The 21,283-nt window shown below is 47.8% G+C and overlaps 1 long non-coding RNA gene across 2 annotated transcripts; it reads right to left on the bottom strand.

Moving 5' to 3' along the window:
- Positions 1–11,378: 11,378 nt before the first annotated feature.
- LOC123590998 lies at positions 11,379–17,169 on the bottom strand. 2 transcript variants are annotated; one of them, XR_006709069.1, is made up of 2 exons: positions 16,440–17,169; positions 11,379–12,187 (listed from the first exon to the last, which is right to left on the bottom strand). It is a non-coding gene; the product is annotated as an uncharacterized LOC123590998 (long non-coding RNA). The 2 variants fall into 2 exon arrangements; XR_006709070.1 differs by lacking the exon at positions 16,440–17,169 and adding an exon at positions 12,461–13,658.
- Positions 17,170–21,283: the final 4,114 nt, after the last annotated feature.

Genomic DNA, 21,283 nt, shown 5'->3' with positions numbered 1-21,283 from the left:
CAGTGCCTTTAACTGGGGTCTTGTCCAACTCCATTTCTGTTCATGTTTCTTAGGTTTACTGATTCTGATTCCTTTTTAAGGGAAAACTTTCTTTTCCATTTATCTTTTGGGAACTATTTCCCCTTTGTGCCCTCTAAATCTTAAAGTACCTGGAATCTTTTGTGGTTAACCAGCAAGGTTTCCTGAGCTAAAGGGTTGATTGATAAGTGTGTCACAGGAAGAGTTGTGTGGGATAAAACCGGCATTTATTGAGCGAGCACTAACAATGTGCTAGTTACTTTACACACATAATCTTATTTCTTTCTCACAAAGGTCATGTATACGCTTATTATCCTCATTTTATACATTGGGAAACAGAGGCTCGAAGAGCTCAAATATTCAAGGCTACCCAGGTACTTTATGGTCCTGCTGGGCTTAAGACCCAAGTTCAGGCTGACTCCAAAGTTTATGCTCTTGGAGTGGTGGGTAGAAGTTGGATTTTAGGGATGTCAGAAAGTGAAAAGTAATCGAATAGAGGAATGAGTGGCTCCTTGAATATAAACAGAGGAGCCCAGAGGAACAAGTGAGTTGCTGGACCACCTGCTTCTCTCTGGAGTGCTGGAGATGGGGACACACCTGAATAAATGAACGGGGTCAAGTTTCTTAAAGGGTGGCCAGCCAATAAAATGACAGTCTTCATTTAAATTAGGGGATAGAAAATGTGGGTAATTGAAAGAAACTGGCTATTTGGGCCTCCTTTGGCTCAGCCCTGGACCTTACCTGTGTTTAGTTTGGATCGACTGTGATATTCCTGCCTTGTTCTAACCTTCGTTTTGTTTTGTTTTCTTTCTTTCTTTTTTTCTTCTAATTTCAGAAAAATGACTTGGGAATTGGTTTCTGAGAAGTGACTTTTTCATTTTACATGGGATTGCTTTAATAACTTAATATTGTTATCATTTGCAATAATCCCTTGAAAATTGGAAATAAAATCTTTAGGGCACAAAACAAGCTTGCTTTCTCGCTTGTTTGGGACTGCTGATTCTCCTTAGCAGAATGAAATGGCACTGGGGAAAATTGAGCGTAGGGAGGGAAAAATGGAAAGTGGGCTTGAAGCCAAAGCATTTGGGTTCTCATCCCAGCAGAGCTAAGACAGACTTGGGGCTTGGCTGTGTCACCTTGGGCAAGTCCCTTGACCTCCCTGGGTGTCAGTGTCTTCATTTGTCAAAGAGAGGGTTGAACTACGTCATCTCTAAGCTGTCTCCTGACTCTAATAGTCCACAACCATGAGCTTATCGTGTGTGTAGGGATTCACAAACACACAAGGAGACCTCAGGACCACTGGCAAGATCAGGCTTGAGGTGCTGGGTCCGGGGATTACCGAGGGCAGGGGGGTCTCTTTCACGACAGCAACCCCGGGGAACCAGTGCTTGCTGCGGCTCCTATGTCATACCCTGCAAAGACCGTGTGGCATAGTGGTCACACGAAGGTTCGAGCCTCAGCCTGTCCACTCTGCTAGCTGAGCGGCCGGATGACATCCCCTACTTTTAAAAAGTATTACCCCAGAGTTTGTGATACACAGTTAGTTCTGGAAATCCCTGGTGCCGATCAACTCTCAGGTGTTTCCCACCTGTATGGTGATTTCATACCAGTTACCTTTTTAAAAAAATCTTTAAAGTTTATTTATTTTGAGGGAGAGAGAATGCATGAGTAGGGGAGGAGCAGTAAGAGAGAGAGAGGGAGAGAGAATCCCAAGCAGGCTCCGAGCCGCCAGCATGGAGCCAGATGCAGGGCTTGATCCCATGATCTCACGGGCCCTGAGATCATGACCTGGGCCGAAACCAGGAGGCTAATACTTAACGGACTGAGCCACCCAGGTGTCCCCATATCAGTTATCTTCTTTACCTGTGTGCAGACTCGTAGTGAGGGTTACGTGAGATAAGGTGAATGAACAGCGCTCTGTCCATTAGAAATGCTCGATAAGAAAACAGTAGCACAAGGCAGGTGCTCTGTCAATGCCCGTCTACCTGCTGTGTGTGTTATTGCAGCTGCCCACGCTCGTCCAGCCCCGCGCCCTTTCTCACCGCAAACATCCATCTCCCCAAACACATCCTTCTCCCTTGCACGTGCTCCTGTCGTCCGCTCTGCTTTCTCCTTTGAGCCTTAGTCCCAGAGTGGCTGCTTCCCCCCGGACATGACTGTTGACCCCGCTGTTCGGCAGGGTCAATTTTCCAGTTTTCCCAGCATGCTCTAGTTCCACGTCCTCATTGTCGGAGATGGGAATTCTGGAAGTCAGGTTTCCTTGGACATGACACCTAGGTGCTTCCTTTTTATTACAAAAGTGATCCATACTTATAACTGAAAACCTGGAAAATAGGGAAAGAAGAATGACATCTTCATTAGTCTAAAACTAAGAGCCAAGGGCAGAGACCGAGGCCCTTATGTCATATTTTCCTGCGTCCTTTTTGTCTGTCCAAAATGTGTTTGAATGTAATTGGGATCGTGGAATACAGATAATTGTATTTTCTGTAACTACGAAAAGCACTTGAGATATTATCACAAACTCTTCTCTTTGAAAAACAATATTTTATTTTTATTTTTGAGAGAGACAGAGCAAGGAGCGTGAGTGGGGAAGAGGGACAGAGGAAGAGAGAGAGAGAATCTCAAGCAGGCTCCATGTCCCATGCAAAGCCTGACGAGGGGCTTGATCCCACATCCCTGGGATCCTGACCTGAGCCAAATTCAAGAGTTCGACATTCAACCGAATGAGCCACCCAGGCATCCCACACCACAAACTCTTCTTAAGTGCACTTAGTAAAGGGCGTCTAATACTCCATCAAGACCGATGACTCATAATTTAACTATTTTCTTTTTGCTCAATTGAGAGATGTTTGCCGAGGCCCAGGCTGGGCAAGGCACTATATAAACTGTTAGACGCTTAGCTTGTGTCCGTTTTTGTAAGAGTATACATCGTCCAGGGGTGAACACTATTACACATAACAAGGTTTTTTCTAAATTTGAGATTATCCTCTTAGGCTAGGTTCCCGGAAGTTGGAGGCAGCTGACTATGGTTCATGGAAAAATCATAGGCATCCGAGTCAGACAACCAGGGCCTGGACTCCAGCTCTGTCTGTCAGTAACCGGATGACCCTGGACAAGTCACATACTCTCTCAGAGCTGTGGTTTCTCACGTCTGAAATATGGGTAGAAAGTCTCCTTCCCAGGAGGATTGTAGGGATCCAGTGGTAAGTGCTGAAATGAGGCATGGTACTCATTGAACCATCACGACCACAATATATATCCTATTATTGTGTTTGAGTCTGTGAACATTTCAGACATTCTATAGCTTTTCACCAAGAATAGGTCAAGGCCTCTTTGATTACCCTTCTCAGCTGTCATCTCTTTTTAGCTCACTTTGGACCTGGGAATGCCTTAACTAGCCTCTTCTCTCTCTTTACTTACCCAGGCACACCTCTCTATGAGGTTATAGAGAAGGAAGTGAGCCATGGGGTATACTCTAAAGAGAACCAACTTCTCTGTCTTCCTAATCTATCTCCCCAAGTGGCCTCCCTTGGTGCCCAATATCTCCCCTGTGAGGCAGATTCCTCTGGCCTAGAGAAGGGCTCTGGCTGGAGGCCTGGACTTATTATCAGAAAGTGGACTTTGAATTCTGCCTCTGTCCTCAAAGATTCTGGAAAGGAGCTTCTCCGAATCAAGTCTCCTCTGCCGGGAGGAGCCAAAGCGCCCTTTCTCTTGAAGTTGTGAGAATCCAAAGGCGTGTGTGAAGGTGGTCCCTGTGGGACAGGTGGCAGGTGGTGCCAGTGGGGCCTAAAGAGGTTTGGCCACCGAGTTCCTTCACCTCCCACTCTCCTCTGCTCAGGCCCACAGCCCTCCGCTCAGGTCTAGCTGATGTTCGCCCTGGGGGGCTCTTCTCCAGTCCTGCCAGATCTTCAGATTTTTGAAGGAGAAGCCAAAACATTTGGATTTTAAAGCGATCTCCCAAGTTTGAAATGTTAGCAAACCGTTACTTTCCCTTTAAGACTTCCTCCAGCTATCCCCCCCTCCTGGGGAGTTACCCCTCACCCCCCAAACCCGCTGTTTCTCTCCATCCCTCATCACCTTGCATAACCTCTTAGGAGCTGCTTACCTGTCTGATTCTCACATTCGTCTCTGAGTTATTGGCGGGGGGGGGAGGGGGGACGGATTACTTGGCCTGACCTACTCGCCTTCCTGGAACCTAGCACAGGGCCAGGTACATAGAGACGCTCAATAGACATCTAGAATGAACCGATGGATCGGTGACCAATGATGAGCTAAAGCAGGAAGACGGTATGTTACGATGCAGAACTTGCAGATTTAACGTCCAGGCTGATAAAAACAACACCAAAAACCCTTGAGACTGCCTGCGCTTGAGACCATAGAGCCCAGAATGCTTGTAATGAGAACAATCAGATTTCTGCCCTTTCATGTATGTTAAGCAAACTGCCCAATGAACCCCTCCGTCCTCTCCCCCGCCCCCCCACCCGCCCCGGGGCTGCTACTCTGCCGTCCTTGCATATCCCTAGGTGGACACGGATCATACGTGACACTCTGTAAAATAGCAATGCCCATGCATAAAGACAAGTAACACACACACACACACGATGCCAGGATATAAATGACATCAGTTGTGAGGGTAGCCAGGATACTGGTGGAGTTATTTTTTTTAAAGCATATTTATTTATTTTAAGAGAGAGAGAGTGGGGGGGGGAGTGTAGAGAGAGAAGGAGAGAGAGAATCCCAAGCAGGCTCCGTGCTGCCCGTGTGGAGCCTGATGCGGGGCTTGAACCCTCGAACGGGTGAGCTCATGACCTGAGCCGAAACCAAGAATCTGACACTCAACCGGCTGAACCACCCAGGCACCCCTGGTGAAGTCCTTTACATGCAACATTATTATGGTTATAATAGATAATTCGTGTAGTTAGACATAATTTTGACAGTGAACCATACAGAAAGGTACAAAGAATATTAGAACAAACGTCCATGTACCTATCACCTTGGATTACTGTTAACATTTTATCTTATTTGCTTGAAATATTTTTATGTGCATAAAAATTTAAAAAATTACAGATAAAGTTGAGATTTTCTTCTCCCTTCTTTCCCTATCCACTTCCCTCTTCCTCCTCCCCACATTTCCCGCCTCGTGCATTGCAGGTGCTGGTATCATGCGTCTAGATGGGGCCTCCTCCCCATCTTTCTTTTATACTTGGCAATGTTGTTTTGAATGATAAAAATGAGAAAAAAACTTTACCTTTCTTTACCCAATCCCTATTCTGTTAGATACTAGAACGAGAGACCAAAAGTCTCAGTTTTGAGGTCTAAATATTCTAGCAAGCACCTCTAGGAAGTGCATGGTCCCTAGACCCAGGAGGTGCTTTACAGAGCAGTGTTATTTGTTTACTGGGATTATGCACCTTTGGAACAACTAGAGAAACAGTGCAGTGTTCAAAGTTTACAATATGGTGGGTATTCTATTATTTAAAAAAATTTTTTTAATATTTATTTATTTTTGAGAAAGGGAAGGAAAGCTCGAATGGGGGAGGGACAGAGAGAGAGAGAGAGAGTCCAAAGCAGGCTCCAATCTGTCAGCACAGAGCCTGGCGCGGGGCTTGAACTCACGAACCATGAGGTCACCACCTGAGCTGAACACTTAACCGACTGAGCCACTCAGGAGCCCCAACATGGTGGGTACTTTAAATACACAACCTCATTTAGTCTTTCCAGGAGCCTGTGAGGAAAGTATTTCGTCCCCATTTTACAGCTGAGGACACCAGGGCTTAAAGAGGTGATGATATATCCCAGGCTACTCAGCTAACAACAGGCACAGCTGGATTCGAACCCAGGTCTGTCCGACTTCAACGCTTATGCAGGTGAGAGACAGCTGATTAACAGAGGCGGCAAACAGATTCAGGCCTGCTAAGCAAGGTTCTTGTTCTCATTAAATAGGGCTTCTCTTTGGTGCTGCTTTTTTTCACTCAGTCATAATTTTTCTGAAAACTTCTCTCCTTAGGGCAACATTTTCCATCACAAAAGGTGATTTGCTTTGGAAAAGTTTGAGTAAAAACAGCTCTGTATTTCTTGCTTTCCAGAGAATGGAAAAACACATGCTCTTTAGTTGTGTTTTTAATAGCTACTCTAAGAAACAGCACACAGACACTCACATAAATTATTTCTTCTTTGTTAATCACCCCAAATGCCATCCACAGTGTTTCCAAAGAACAGCTGGGAACGTGAGTTAAGAAATTGAGTAATTTCTTAACATATTTATTTTCCTTGTGAAATCTGCATCCTCTGCTTTTGAAAAAGAAATGTGTTTGCGATTTCTCAACTTGGAGTTATTTAACATTTTCCAAGGGCCAGCAGACCCAAATTTAACATTTTCCAAGTGCTTTGGGGGGCATTTAAATAGACATGGTTCCTATCTCAGATCTAATCCCATGAAGCAGGCAAAGATATAGGCAGATCTATGAATGAATAATGGCTAGGACCTGTACAGTGCTTTGCAGGTCAAAAGTATATTCGCATATGGTATTTTATCCAGAAGCCCGGAGGGGAGGGGAGGGGAGGGGAGGGCACATTGGGAAGAACCAGCATCCCCATAAGCAGAGGGAAGGAGAGGAATCGGCGAGCTGAGGGGAAACCCGAAGAAACGGATGTCTTAGATTGGGCTCAGTGAGTCGCTTAGGCAAAAAGGGGATTCAGTGGGAGGATCCTAGGGTGTCTCAGGAAAAGCAAATGTGTGCTCCTTCTCTCCTCCTTCTTTACTTCTCCCGAAACCCCACTTCTCTGGCAGTGGCTTCTCATCTCTGCTTCCCACTCTGCTCCTCTGTTTTCTTCGTTCCCTCTGTCCACGGGCTCTCTGTGCATCTCTGGGTACAGGACACAGAATGATCGCCTCAGCTCTTACTTGTCATCTTGACTCAAGCACCAACAGAGAACCAGAATTTCTTGTACCTGTTACAAATTTTAGATGGACAAAACCCAGCTGGCGCAGCTCGGGTCAGGTTCTTGGAGAGGGGCCATGGGGGCATGGGTCAAGGGGCCAACAAGCGTTTAACAGGCCTTTAAGTACCAGGCAGTGTGCTTATTGTCGAGACCTGACTGAATTTTTTAAACTGTTGTCCAGTGTTTCTTGTAGTGAGGCACGGTGCCTTGATTCGTGATTTCATCTCATCCTTACAGCAATCCTTTGAGGGAGGCATTATTGTCCCCATTTTTTTTTAACATAGGAGGAAACTGAGGCTCAGAAGATTACATTATTTGCCCAAGACACATAGGTAATAAGAGCCACAGCCAGTATTCACACTCAGGCCCGTGAGGCATATATTGCTTCTCTGAATGTTAAGGATTGGGTGATGCAACCACCATTATTTGAAAGATGTGTGAGAACGGGGGAAGGTCATGTTTCCTTCCCAAGTTTCCATGGAGGCTGGTACGCTCCTGTTTACACAGAGATCCTCCCTGGGTCCTGGTTTAGACTATGTTTTGAGCCTGTCTTGGTACTTCATCCGTTGGCTCTCCAACTCCTTCCTACTTCAATCCCAGCCCTAATGCAAGTAACAGCCAGACTTCTCCCCCCACTCCGGCCACCAAAGGTACCCTGGCCTCCAGGCAGCACTGATTTCCAATTTGTTTCTTTGCACCCCTCAACACAAGATAACTGGCAAAATAAGACTGTATCCAAACAAAGCTGTGCCTTTGTCAGACCCTTCTATGTTGTGACATCTTGGAGGTGGGGAGAGATGTGTGCTTATTGACCACGGGGCGATCGAAGGTGGCCTTGATGTTCATGGTTTCAGCCACCGAACTGTTTCCAGTACTGTTATAGAGCTTTGCTTGAGGCAGTGGAGGCAGGTAGTAAAAACCTTGGAGGCAGCCGTGTCTTTATAGCTGATAGGAGAATTCCATTTGGGGAGAGAACTTTATTGGTGAAAACACTGATGAAACTGGTTGGGGTGTGGCCCTTGGAGTGCACACCGAGAATATTAGGAGATCCCCCAAATCCAGGGTGATTTCCTTATCTAGACTGGGCACAACTTTTTAATTCTTTAAATTAAGCAACAGAGCAGAAGCTTCTGGACACAAGGAGATGTTGGGACCACTCGAAGACTGTTCTCCTGACCTTTTGTATCAACTTGGAACAACATTTGGCTATTGCCACACCACTCTCAGTCCTCAGCTTGGGACATGACTTTGTTTTCGATCTGTCTGGAGAGATCTCCCAGCTTGGGTTGGGGCAGAAGAGAGAGATTCATCCACACACGGATATCTGCTTTGAAGGGGGAGGTGGTATTTTTTTAAACTATGTTTATTTATTTATTTAATTAATTGATTTATATTTTATTTTAGAAGGGGGGGGGGCAGAGAGAGAGAGAGGGAGAGAGATAATCCCGAGTAGGCTCCGTGCTCAATGCGGAGCCTGACATGGAGCTTGATCCCACGACCCTGGGATCATGACATGAGCCAAAACCAAGGATGCTCACCTGACTGAGCCACCCAGGCGCCCCTGGGGAGGTGGCATTTTTATGAAGTGCCCTGGGGAAACTACTATTAGAGGGATAACATTAGCTCAAAACTCCAAAAGTTCAATTGAGGTGGCTTTAACAGGTCTCTCTTAGCAATGTAAAATTAATGTTAAACAACAAGGATGGCCCAGTAATTGAATGACTATTATTTATAGTAATATTCCAAGTATTCTATGTTCCATTTGTGTTAACACAAAATACATATTCCTGAAAAACATGTGCACAGATCTCAGTGTGACTCACTGGAGGCATAGAGAGACAGTCAAATATATTTTTATCTTTTTCCTGAAAAATAGAGGTGAAAAAATCTTAAAATGTCCATTGAGGTTGAAGATGCTCAGTCAGGAAATAAAAAAAACACACTAGGTATTTCTTTTTCTTTCTTTTTTTTTTAAATGTTTATTTTTGAGAGAGAGAGAGAGAGAGAGAGAGAGAGAGAGCGCATGAGCAGGGGAGGGGGCAGAGAGAGAGGGAGACAGAATCTGAAGCAGGTTCCAGGCTCTGAGCTGTCAGCACAAAGCCTGATGTGGGGCTCGAACTCACGAACCACGAGATCATGACCTGAGCCAAAGTTGGAGGCTCAACCAATTGAGTCACCCAGGTGCCCCTCACACTAGGTATTTCTAACAGAGGGAATTTAACTCAGGGTTTTGTTATAAAGATGTTAAAAGGGCTGGAAAAACAAAAAGGAGAAGGAGGAGGAGGGCAGGAAGAACAATAGGGAAGATGCTCGGGCAGCACAGCTACTGGTGTGCCCGACAGGAGCTGCTGCCCTGCTGGGGGTGTCGTTGCAGTGAGGTCTAGGTCAGTTGAAGAGGTGCCTCCTCAGCCCTGGCTGCTGAAACGAAGCTGCTTCTGTCAGGGTGGCTGGCGTCCAGAGTCACCCAGTGAGCCCCAGCCATCCCACCAGTCAGAATGCCAGAGGAAGAAACTTCTCACTTCCTCCCACCCGCCTGCTCATCTCCAACCAACAACATTTTCCATTGGTGGAAAGAACCAGGAAGCCAGTAGGCAAGGGAGCCTGGGAAATGTAGTTCGCATATACGTAGCCCCAGGTGTACAGACCAGAGCACAGAAAGGCAGCTGCAGAGATGAGCATCAGTAAGTAAATTATGAGCCCAGTTTATCAATGGGGGATTTGAACAAAGGTTTCCTGGATCACCAGGGCGTCAAAGAGAGTGGTGGAGCTTGAAAGAGAGCTGGGTGTGGAGGCTATTGGGGAGAGCCATGGGGGCTGTGGTTTGGGGTCAGGAAATGGTCATGCAGGAGAGCTGTGACCCTTCCCCCTACTTCTCCTAGTTAAACATTCTACTTACTTATTTAGAAAACCGGTGAAGGGTTTAAATCCAGTTTGATACCAGGAAGGGCCAGACAGCTTATGAAGGCCCAGAATTCTGGAGGCAGAGATAGGAGACCATGGATGAATGAGTCCCTGAGAATGTGCCCACACGTTGGATAGAATTAGTGTTCTTAACTGTGACTCTGTCTCCTAACAGCGTCCTGTGTAGATCTCAGGGGTTGGGGGGTCCAAAATGATATCTGTGTTACAAATAGGACCTTTGTTTGGAATTAGAAGACCTAGTTTGTACCTTTGCTCTGCCCCTTACTAGTCATGGGACCTTTGACAAGAAACCTGTCGAGGTTACTTAATCTCTCTACTTAGCTCAAATTCCTCCTCTGCGAAATCGAGATAGGAGTGGCTGCTTTGCAGGGTTGTTCTGAAGAGGAAATGAGAGAATGGGTGTGAAGCTCCTTGTACACTACCCATAGAACAAACTTTGGGAATGTCTTTTCTGCCCTTCCAGGACCAGCTCCTGTGTCACCTCTTCCTGGAAGCTTCTCCAGCTCTCAGGCAGAATCAGACTGGATTTCTTTTCTGCTCTCAAAATCCCATATGCTTTCCTTTCTTGGAGACCTCCTGGCAAGTTTCTAGGTGGAGTGTTTGTTGTTATGTCTGCCCCTTCCCCCCCTGACCAAGTTTACTGGACCTCCTTGAAGGGATTCACTTCATTTTACTCACAGTCTTATTCCTCTTTAGTAGCAGAATTTTTACCCGGGCACGTGGCTGTCCAGCATGAAGACTCCATTCCCCAGCCTTCCTTGCAGCTAATGTGGCCATGTGATCAAGTTGTGACCAATGGGATATGACTAGAGGTGAGGGAGGAGGTCTGTCTGCCTTCTCCCTTTTCTTTCTCCTTGGGCTGGAGTGCAGACCATATGGATGAAAACAACATCTTCATATTAGTTTCCTGAGGGCTTCCATGACGAAGTACCACAGACTTAGTGGCTTGAACAACAGGATTTATTGTCTCACATTTCTGGAGGCCAAAGACCCAACGTCAGGGTGTCGGCAGAGTTAGTCTCTTCTGAGGCTGTGAGGCAGAAGCTGTTCTATGTCTCTCCCCTGGCTGCTGGTGGTTTGCTGGCAATCTTTGTCATTCCATGGCTTGTGGAAGGATCACCCCAATCTTTGTTCTTCACTGAGTACTCCCTGTGTGCATTTCCTGTGTCTAAATTTCCCCTTTTTGAATTTTTTTAAGTTTATTTATTTATTTTGAGAAAGAGCATGAGCTGGAGAGGGGCAGAGAGGGAGGGAGAGAGAATCCCAAGCAGGCTCCTCACTGTCAGTGCACAGCCTGACGCGGGACTTGAACCCATGAAACCGTGAGATCATGACCTGAACCACAACCAAGTCAGATGCTTAACCAACTGAGCCATCCAAGTGCCCCTAAATTTCCCCTTTTTGTAAAGACAGCTGCCATGTTGGATTGGGGGGCGGGCGTCCACCCTACTCCAGTATTACCTCATCTAAACTTAACTAATTACATCTGCAACAACTCTATTTCCAAATCAGTTTACATTCTGAGGTACTGGGGGTTAGAACTTCAACATACGGATTTTTTTTTGGGAGGGTGGAGCACAATTGAACATGTAACCGTCTCATAGTGGGTGCTGTGATGTGCTGCTCAGATTACCTTTCAGGAGCAAAGGGCTCATTCCCACAGCTGCCCACTCTCAGCTATCAGCCAATGCTGAGAATCGCCCTCAGCTGAAGAGAGTCTTCTGGACCAAGGTCATACCGCCTCCCACGGGCAGCCAGTATCCAACGACTAGTCCTTGTGTGTGTGTGTAAAGGCTTGGCTCCCTCGTCTCAGTATGAAAAACCTGAAATGATATCACAGCCTCAGGGGTCTCCAAGGGGTCGGCTGAAGCCTTGGCCATGCCCGTATCACAGCCCGACTCCTCCCTCTGCTCAATCCAGCCGGTATCCCTTTTCACAGGTGTGGATCCTGCACGCTGACCTCCAGCTTGGAGTCTGCTTCCTGCGGTGCCCAAATGTCAGTAGACCCTACAAATTCAAGCAGAAGAGTCCTGTGTCCCCAAGCCTAAGGAGCTGCCCTATCAGCCCTGGAGTGTTATGTGAGAATGATGCTGCTCCTTCATTCAAGCTGTGACTACTGGTGGTCTCTGTCACTGTGTCACCATCCGTATCCTCAGCGGTTGTGGACGCCTCGGAGAGACAACTTGCGCTGGGCAGGTGAGTGCCCTCCTGGAGCTCTGATGGTCCTTCTAAGCCTGCAGTTTCCAGGATTCCCAGATTCTGTGCAGATGGCATGGTGGGCAGTGGTCCCCAAATCTGTGCATCACTAGGGAAAATGAAAAATACAGGTTTGGGGTAACCTCCAAGACCTCTAGCATCATTGTGGTGGCGCCCAGATGGCTGTGGCGCAGCCAGTTGGACAGCCGTCTGCCGGGGGCACGTGGGGTGCACTGGCATGGGGGAGCTCATTGAACTTTGCTCAGGAGACTTTGTTAAAGCTCTGAGTATCCCTCTTTCCACCTCTGTTACGTTTTTGGGCTTCAGAGTCCCCATCTCTAACACAGGACTAAGTTACTTGAAAGTCCCTTGCTTCGCCTACTTCAGAGAGTTGTATGAGGCCAAACTGAGTCCGGATGAAGGGCTTTACAGGGTCCAGGACCACTGTCTAAAGACACAGGATGTGATGATTGTGATTGGTATTGACACTGAAAGGCTGTTCTGGTCACAGGTTGTGGGAATGATGCTTGACAGATGGTGTTCCCAGAATGCTCCCAGGGGCCTTGTTACCGGGGGATTTTCCACTGAATGCAGTTCTCTTTCAAAGCTTTGTTTGAAACTGGAGCGTCAGCGAGGAGCCTTAGTTCATCCTGGACGCAGGCTGAGCAACTCAACTCACTGAGCGTGGGGCAGTCCTTTTATCTAGGCCTGGACCTTTGGTTGACCTGGGAAGAGAAGCTCTTTCAGTCCCTAAGACAGTTGGCCAAATACAAGCTGCAGGTTCATTGCAGTTTCCAGAAGTCTCTGGACTGAGTTGACCCAAACTCTGCCTTTCTCTTGGATTCGATCTTTGGGACTGGGGTGTGTGTGTGTGTGTCTGTGTGTGAGGGAAAGGGAGTGAGGAAGGGGGTGGAAGAGGGAAGGGCAGGGGACATCACAGCATATTGGAGCTGGAGGAGGCTTTAGATCCACCCAGTCCAAGCTCTTCACGTTGCCAGCCGTGTCACAAGGCTCAGAGAGGTTTAGAATGTTGCCTAACATCACACAGCAGATTAGGAGCCGGCTAGGCGCAGAACATAGGAATTTTAAACTTCTGGGCTTGGGTCTGTTTACCACCCACAGGGTTTGTCCACTGCAGCTACCTCAGAGGTTCCTCAGGGCTGGGGAGTAGAGCAGAGGGCTGGACTCATTTACTTTAACCCAATTTTACATCTCAATAACCGGTTCCTCCCTCTGGTGCTGCTAGATCCTTGTTAGATTAGCTTCTCCTCGGAGGTAGCCATGGGCAGTGACCTGGCTGACCTGGGTTGGCCCTGCTTTGAAATGCAATAGAAAGTTGGTTCTGTTCTGGCGGGAGGGCAGCAAGGGAAGCGTGACACCCTCCGTTTCTCAACAGACTGCCCTGACCACTGCCTGAAATGCTGCCATGAAAGGCCTTCTTTAGGGTTGCCTTTCTAGAGCTCCTCTATTTGAAACGTTAATAAATACTTTTCCATCTGACCTGCTATTGTTGCCTGAGAGTGTCTCAGATCTCAGGGCAGGTCCTGAGAGACGATTGAATGGAGCTCTTGTAGGGGTGGGGGTGGGGGTGGGGCGACGGGGAGAATAAGGAAGTCAGGACCTGGTTTGTGGGGCACACATTTTTCTCACTGCCGGAAAGTCCAGGGTCTCCTCCCACAGATGGAAAGCAGGGGGCTGGGGGAGGCTTCAACACCTGAGTGGGGAGGCTACTGGGGGACAGGGGTCCAGGCAGAGGGCTAGCTGACACTTCTGGTCATTTCAGAGGCATGGAAGGGCTCTTAAGAGCCTTTCCTAATCTCAAGGCCTCAAGGTAGCCTTGGTGAGAAAGCAGAGGTGGGCTCGGAGCAGAGGTGGGCCGTAGGAGGGCTTGCGAAGGGGGTGGGGGTCTTTGCAAAGGCAGGGGAGTCCTCTCCCACCAGTATATGTGCAGGGGAAACAAGAACTCTGCCCCCTCAATATATTTGCAGCTGCCTCCCCCACCATTGGCTCTGCCTTCTCACCCATGGATCAGCATTTCTTTGAAAACAGAGAGAACACACAAAGTTTTAGGGTCATGAATATCATAGAAAATCCAGAAACGCATTAATAAAAAACAAAAACAATCACTTATAATCCTGTTGCCCAGAGAAAACCACTGTGAGCATCTGGGCTGTGTTCTCCTGGTATTTGAGGGTGTGTGTGTATGCACGCATGTGCACGTATATGTGTGTGCATGTGCACATGTGAGTACATGGGTTTGCACACATGTGTGTGCACACGTGTGTACATACGTATACACATGGGCACATGTCCGCGTGCATGTGCACTGTGTGTGCATACGTGTGTGTGTATGTGTCTGTCCATGTGTTTATAGGATCCAGCAGACACAGCCCTCTTCCCCATCCGTTCTCTGAATGTTTTGAGAGAGTCTGCAGAGCTGGCAGGGAAGATCTAAATGAAGAGAAGAGAACATCACAGAGGTGTGGGTAGAGTGAAGGAACAAATACGCAGTGGTGTGGCGCTTCGGGGCCAGCAACGGCTGAAGGACGTGCATGCCCTAAGGATGCCAGGAAGGCAGAGGGATTCCATTTGGAGAGGCTGTGGCCTTGAAGCGGGCTACAGAGCAGGGTGCATGGCCACAGGAGGATGTGGAAACTGCCAGCAATCGGGCACCCTTTGGCCCTTGCGGGTCCTTCCATTGGCTGTGTCCTCTGAAAGCCAGAGGTCAAGGCTGCCCTGGTGGTGTAGGCCACAGGGGGCAGCACCACTGGGGCTCTTTCCCAGAGAAAGCGCACAATGGATTGGTGGTGGTGAGAGGTGCGAAGGAACAGACAACCGAGACTTCCTTTCCAGGGGAGGGGTGGGTGAGAGCTGGAGGAGGCTGATGTTGATGGTCAGCTACTTTACAAGTAAGTAAAAGTCAGGGATGGAACAAAAGCCTCTCCTTTTCACCCAACTCTTTATTTGTCTGTCCGTCTGTCCATCCATCCATCCATCCATGTATCTAGCATGTATATATATCTGTCTCTAAATTCCTGTAGGAGAATACTGTAGGCAGTGTGAGGCAGCAGCTAAGTGCAGGCTTTGGATCCAGTGCCCATGAGCCGGGATCGTGTCTGGACCACTTCACAGTGGTGGGAGTCTGTCTGAGTTGGTGATCTGACTTCTCGGAGGCTCAGTTTCTCCATGTCTCAATGGGCCCAGTGGTGGTTGGGAGGCTTAGGTGAGTGAATCTGTGTAAGATGTTTGGAACAGTGCCTGGCACATAGTAGATGCTCAGTTTGTAGAATTGTATTAAGAACAAAGGAGTGGTTGGGTCATATCACTTTGTGGAAAAAAAATAAAAAGAGCCAGTCACCGGGTTATGGGGTGGGGGCTGCTGTCAGCTTGCCCCCCCCCCCCCCCGTTTCTCTGGTTGGCTCACCCCAGGTTAGATTGCACCTTCCCAGTCGTATCTCCAGGGGCGACTCTCCAAAGGGTCTTTCTGGGCACTTTTCTTCTAGTTTATGCCTTTGAAAATGAAAATCCTCCTGGGAAGGGAGCCGTTCTCACTGAGGTGCTAAGAATTTATCAGATCTTGGCTGGCAGGCAGGAGACATTTAATGGCTCAGGATCAGAAAGGAGAGACCGGGGAAAGGAAGGAAGTAAGAGGAAGGGGGGAGTGTGACAGAGGAGCACAGGGAATGTGTGAGACACACAGCCCTCCCAGGGCCAGATGGGCACTGCTCCCTGCCTTCCCATAGGCCTCTGCTGCTGGAAATTCAGGGCGGCTCAGTGAGGTCAGCCAGGCCCCTCTCACATTCCTCCCTGCCACTTTGTAGGTCATGGGTCTTGAAGAGAGCCTGCTTTCTCACCTGGAAAATGGGAATGATATTCCCAAATTCGCTTGTAGTGAGGTTACACACAATAACGCACCCGTGGAGCTTGAGACGGTGCCTGGCACAAAACATACGGTCACAAGAGCAGCACATGGTCACGAAAGACAAAGCCAGGGGCCCCGGGTAGACATTTCTCCAAAGAAGATATACAAATGGCCGATGAGCACATGAGAAGATGCTCAACATCACTGATCGTGAGGAAAATGCACATCAAAACCACGGTGAGCTATCACCTCCTCCCCAGTAGTAGGATGACTTATTTAAAAAATACCTAAGAAATAAGTGTTGGTGAAGACATGGAGAAAACAGAACCCTTATGCACTGCTGATGGGAATGTGGAGCCATGCACTCACGTGGTTCCTCAAAAAGTTAAACATAGAGATTCCACGTGATCCGGCCATCCCATTTCTGGTACGTGCCCCAGAGAAATGAAAGCATGGCCACAAGGAGGTATTTGCACGCTCAGACGCAGAGTAACATTACCTGCAGTAGCCCAAAGTGAAAGCAAGCAGATGTCCCCTGATGGACACATGGATGAACCCCATGTGGTAGGCACATACGCTGGAGTATTATTCAGCCTTGAAAAGGAGTGAAACTCTGCAAGAGCAACAACGTGGCTGAGCCTTGAAGACGTTACGCTAAGTGAAATAAGCCCGTCACAAAGGGACACAGATTGGTTGGCTCCCCTTCTGTGAGGTAGCTAGAGGGGTCAAATTCCGACCGACAGAAAGTAGAATGAGGGTTGCCAGGGGCTGAGGGAGGACACAGGAACAGGGAATCCGTGTTTGAGGGGAACACGGTTTAGATCATGATCTCCCGGTTTTGTGAGTTCGAGCCCCCACGTTGGGCTCTGCACGTGGACGATAGGGCCTGCATGGTGTTCTCGCTCTCTCCCTCTCTCTCTGCCCCTCCCCTACTCGTGCTCTCTCTGTCTCTCTCAAATAAATAAACTTAAAAACAGTGATTAAAATGGTAAATTTTATGTTATGTATATTTTGTTACAAAAAGTGTACAAAACCAAAGTGAGGAAATTATAATGATTATTAACGGCAATCACTATTATCTTTCCGAAAGTATATTCTTTTTATTTTGTAAACACTCTTGTCTTCCCTAGTCAGCGCAATGCGGGGCTCTCCATACAGGAAAGCTTCCAACAAAACAAACCAAAACCGCTAAGCGAAGAAATAAAAGCCGTGGCAGTTATAAGATCTTCTCTCCCGGGGGCGCCTGGGTGGCTCAGTCGGTTAAGCATCTGACTCTTGATTTTGGCTGGGGTCATGATCTCAGGGTTCATGAGTTTGAGCCCCGCATCGGGCTCTGCACTTACAGTGTGGAGTCTGCTTGGGATTCTCTCTCTCCCATTCTCTCTCTGCCCCACCGCTCCCCACCCCTCAAAAAATAAATAAACTAAAAAAAAAAAAAAGATCTTTTCTTCTTGTCTGTCTTCCTCCTCCATCTCCTTCTTTCTGGAAGGCGGGTCCTCTGTCTCTGCACTGTTCTATTTCTAGAGCCTACCAAAGTGCCAGCATACTAGAATTTTTTTCAATGAATGAACAACAAAGGCTATTCCTAGGAAAGGCTTGTCTCTGCCCTGCTACTTACACTCCTAGACATGCGTCTTCAGGCAGCTGGCAGGTTACACAAAAGCAGCAGAGCAATTAAGAAGCTAATAAAAAAGACAGCCCCTCCCTCCCAGAGGAGGCAGAGCTATCTGAGTTTATTGAGATAGAGCCCACTAGGTGAAAATTCAAAACCTTTCGGGGCAGAGGAGCCAAGACTTTGCAAGAAAACAGCAAAATTCTCATCCCTTTCTACAAATGCTGAGTCCTTCATCACTAACCAGAAAAACAAGTGTCCTCTCCAAGATCCAAGTCACTTTCAGAGGGACTGGCCTCATTCCCTTTGAATTACATAAGAGGCTTTCCTGGCACTTTATTTTATTCATTGAACATTCCTTTGAGATGCTCTAATTCTGGGATACACAATAATCACTTCTTGGTAGAGCAGGATTTATCGTAGGGTTTGAGAGCTAGTGCAGTAAAATCCTTGGAGGCGGGAGTGGAAGACCTGTTGGCCTGTTTGGTTTCTCTTCACAGAGCGTTTGCAACCATTGTGGCCCTTTCTCATCTTGCAGACCACGTGACTATATTTGGCAGGAGAGAAGAACGGAAGGGGCAGAAGTGGGGTCTTTGACTTCACTGCCGGGGGCAGCAGGGGGTCTGGTCGTTGCCCCGTTTTATCCTTAACAGGGTCTGTGTGTGGTTACCGCACCTTTCGCCACCATCCTGTGCTCGCGAGGGTCGCCATTTGTATCAGCGTAACAGTGACTCTAACATCTGTGGCTTTAAACACCAGCCATTTATTCAGCTCATGAGACTGCGTGTGGCGGGTGGTTTCGCTTCTCTGGGCAGGTAGGGCTTACAGCTGCTGGCTCATGCATCAGTGGTCAGCTCCAAGATGGCCTGGCGCTGACTGGTCTAAAATGGCATCAGCTGGGTTGGCTCATGTCTGCTCCGTGTGGCCTCCCATCCTCTAACAGGCTGGCCCGGGCTTGTTCCTGTGGCCCAAGGCCTCGAGAGAATGAAAGTGGACAAGGGCCCTTGAGGTCCAAGCTTGGAACTATCTGGACATCACTTCCACTGCGGTTTATTGGCCAAAGAAAATCTTAAAGTCAGCACAGATTCAAGGAGGGAAATATGATTGCATGATTGCAGGCCTCCCCCCCCCCCCCCCCCAATAATCTACCTTTCTAACTGTACAAGTTTGCTATCATCTGGGATATCATGTGACTGGGAGGAATAATGAGATAGCACTCAGCACAGTGCTTGCCATTAGTCATGCTCAGGAAATGTTGGATAAATACATAAAGGCATCTTGTTAGGCAGAGAATATCATGGTAAAAATGAGATATCATTCTTGTCCTCAAGAACTTAGAGCCAGGAGGGTAGACAGACTCATAAATGGGTCGTTCTAACACAGTGTAGTCAGTGTGGTGATGGTAGTTTGTGGGGGATATTGCAAACACCAGCAAGATGAGGGCTTCCCTCATCCAGCCTGGAAGCAGGGTGGGATGTAGAAAAGCTAGAGGCAATAAAGTGGAGTGGTTAAGATCATGGTTTCCAGCCATTTTGCCCAGGTTGAAACCCAGTGCTGATATAGCTGTGTGACCTTGGGTAAGTCATTTGACATCTCTGAGTCTCAGTTCCCTCATGGTTAACATGTGGGAACATGTTTAATGTTAATGTTTAACATTAAAAGTAGTGCCTACCTCATAGCGTTTGCATGAGTTTTAAATGAACTCATGTTTGAAAAGCTCTTCTAACAGTGACCAGCACATAATAAGCGTTATATGAGTGTAAGCTAGGATTATTATTTTTCATAATTAGTAGATGTTAGTCAGATGGGGGCCTGGGAGAAGTCACAGCACTCTTGGGGTTGGGGGCTTGGTGAGACCTTACTCACTTCTCCCCTTCATATTGTGCGCTGAGAAATGAACACGGCGGTCAGATAGAGGCGAGATCAGTTTCATATCCAGCTAGAACTAGAGACCTCAGCTTGGGCTTGAGGCTGGTGTGGTGTTCCTGCTCCTTTTGCCCCTCTAATAGACTGGTTTACTCACCCCCTTTCAGGGGCTAAGTCCTGCCCTGGTGAGTTTATCACAGGGCAGGAGGAGAGGAGACAATTAACCTGGGTAGTATGCAGGCAGACAGGTTCCCTGGGAGAGACCCCACATGGGACGGTCCCCCTCTTCCCGCCTCCCCATTCAGACAGCTAGGGATTATGGAGGGAGGAAGTGAATTTTCAATACTCTTCTTTCCCAAGAGAGGAAGGAAAGAAAGCTCTCTTGATCACATGTAGACATGAGAGGCGGCGCAGTAGACCGTATCCTTATCTAGTGGATATTCACTGCCCCTCACTTCTCCACGGGAAATGTACACACCCCTGCCTCATGGACGTTTGCTCCCCAGCGTGACTTGCACTGGCCAACACAATGGAGCAGAGTGATGTCTATCACCTCTGGCCCAAGACTTGAAATGTGCTTCTGTTTGGCTTGGCCTCCTGGGCATCTGCCTCTGTCATGGGATCAAATACATACCCCTCGTACTTGTCTTTCAGCCTGGATCCTGCGATGAAAAGACGGGTGCAGCAGACTTGAACCTGGTCTGCGGCCTGGGGGTGCTGAGCCCAGCTGTGCTCAGCAGAGCCACAGAAGAGAGGGAAGCACAGACACGAGAAACAGACATTTCTTGTTGTAAGCCCCTGAGATTTGGGGGGTTGCTTGTTACCGCAGGAAAAGCTGACAACTAAATGTGTGTAATTGGCTGATGGTCAGTGACCACTAAGTGGGAGGAAGAGCATGAACAAGGACAGGAAGCCGCAAGCAGTTCAGGGAGACTAGAGCAACACGATGGGGTTCAAGGCCGGAGAGCAGGCAAGGGACAGTCTGGGGAGGATAGGTGTCAGCGATCAAGGTCTTTGCAGTTAGACTGAAGGAAATGAGAATTATTGAAGGGCTATTTCGGACAGTGATGTGAATAAAATTTGAACTTTTAACACATCCAGCTGAATAAGCAGAAAAGCAGGGAGAAAGCTGAGACCTAGCTCCTACCTTAAATAGCAGGCGGAACTTAGTGGGGCCAGGTCCAAACTGGAATTTAGGTCCTGAACCCTGTCCTACTTGGATGTGCCTGTTGAAAAGGAGAAGGGAGAGGTGAGATCAGGTTTCCGAGTCAAGCTGCAAAATAACAGGTTTGCTGTGGGAAGACCACTGGACCCGGAATTGGAGAAGGTAAGTGTGAGTCTCTTCTGCCACCTGCTTAATGTCACTGGCCTCACAGCATTCTGTAGAATTCTGCGGGCAAGTAACGAAAACTTACTGGAACTATAGAAGCAAAAGGAGGAATTACTGTAAGGATACAGAGACGCTTTACAGAACTTAAGAAAGAGATACAGCTGGGCCTTAGGAAGAGATCAGGAGTGTCAAACTCATCTGGGATCATACAGCTTGTCTCTGCCCATCGGCTTCATTCTTTGTAGACTGACCTTCTGTGCTTTGGTTCATGAAACGTGCAAAGGTAGACACCTCATAACTCGTGAGTTTACATCTTCTCTGTTCGAGTAGTCAGCCAACACTGATCTAGACTCACTTAGATAACTAGAAGAGACACTTTGATTGGCCTGCCTTGGGTTTATTGTCCACTCCCATCTCCATGAAGTCAGGGTCATTGAGCATAAACATCATTAAGGAACAATCATATGGGCAAGGTATCCTGCTCGAAGCAGGATAGTAATGCCCAGATTCATCTAGGGGAGTATCTCAGAACACA

Source organism: Leopardus geoffroyi, chromosome B4, assembly GCF_018350155.1.
Source record: "Leopardus geoffroyi isolate Oge1 chromosome B4, O.geoffroyi_Oge1_pat1.0, whole genome shotgun sequence".
In the NCBI taxonomy this organism is placed as follows: Eukaryota; Metazoa; Chordata; class Mammalia; order Carnivora; family Felidae; genus Leopardus; species Leopardus geoffroyi.
This window is presented reverse-complemented; position numbering and strand designations above follow the sequence as displayed.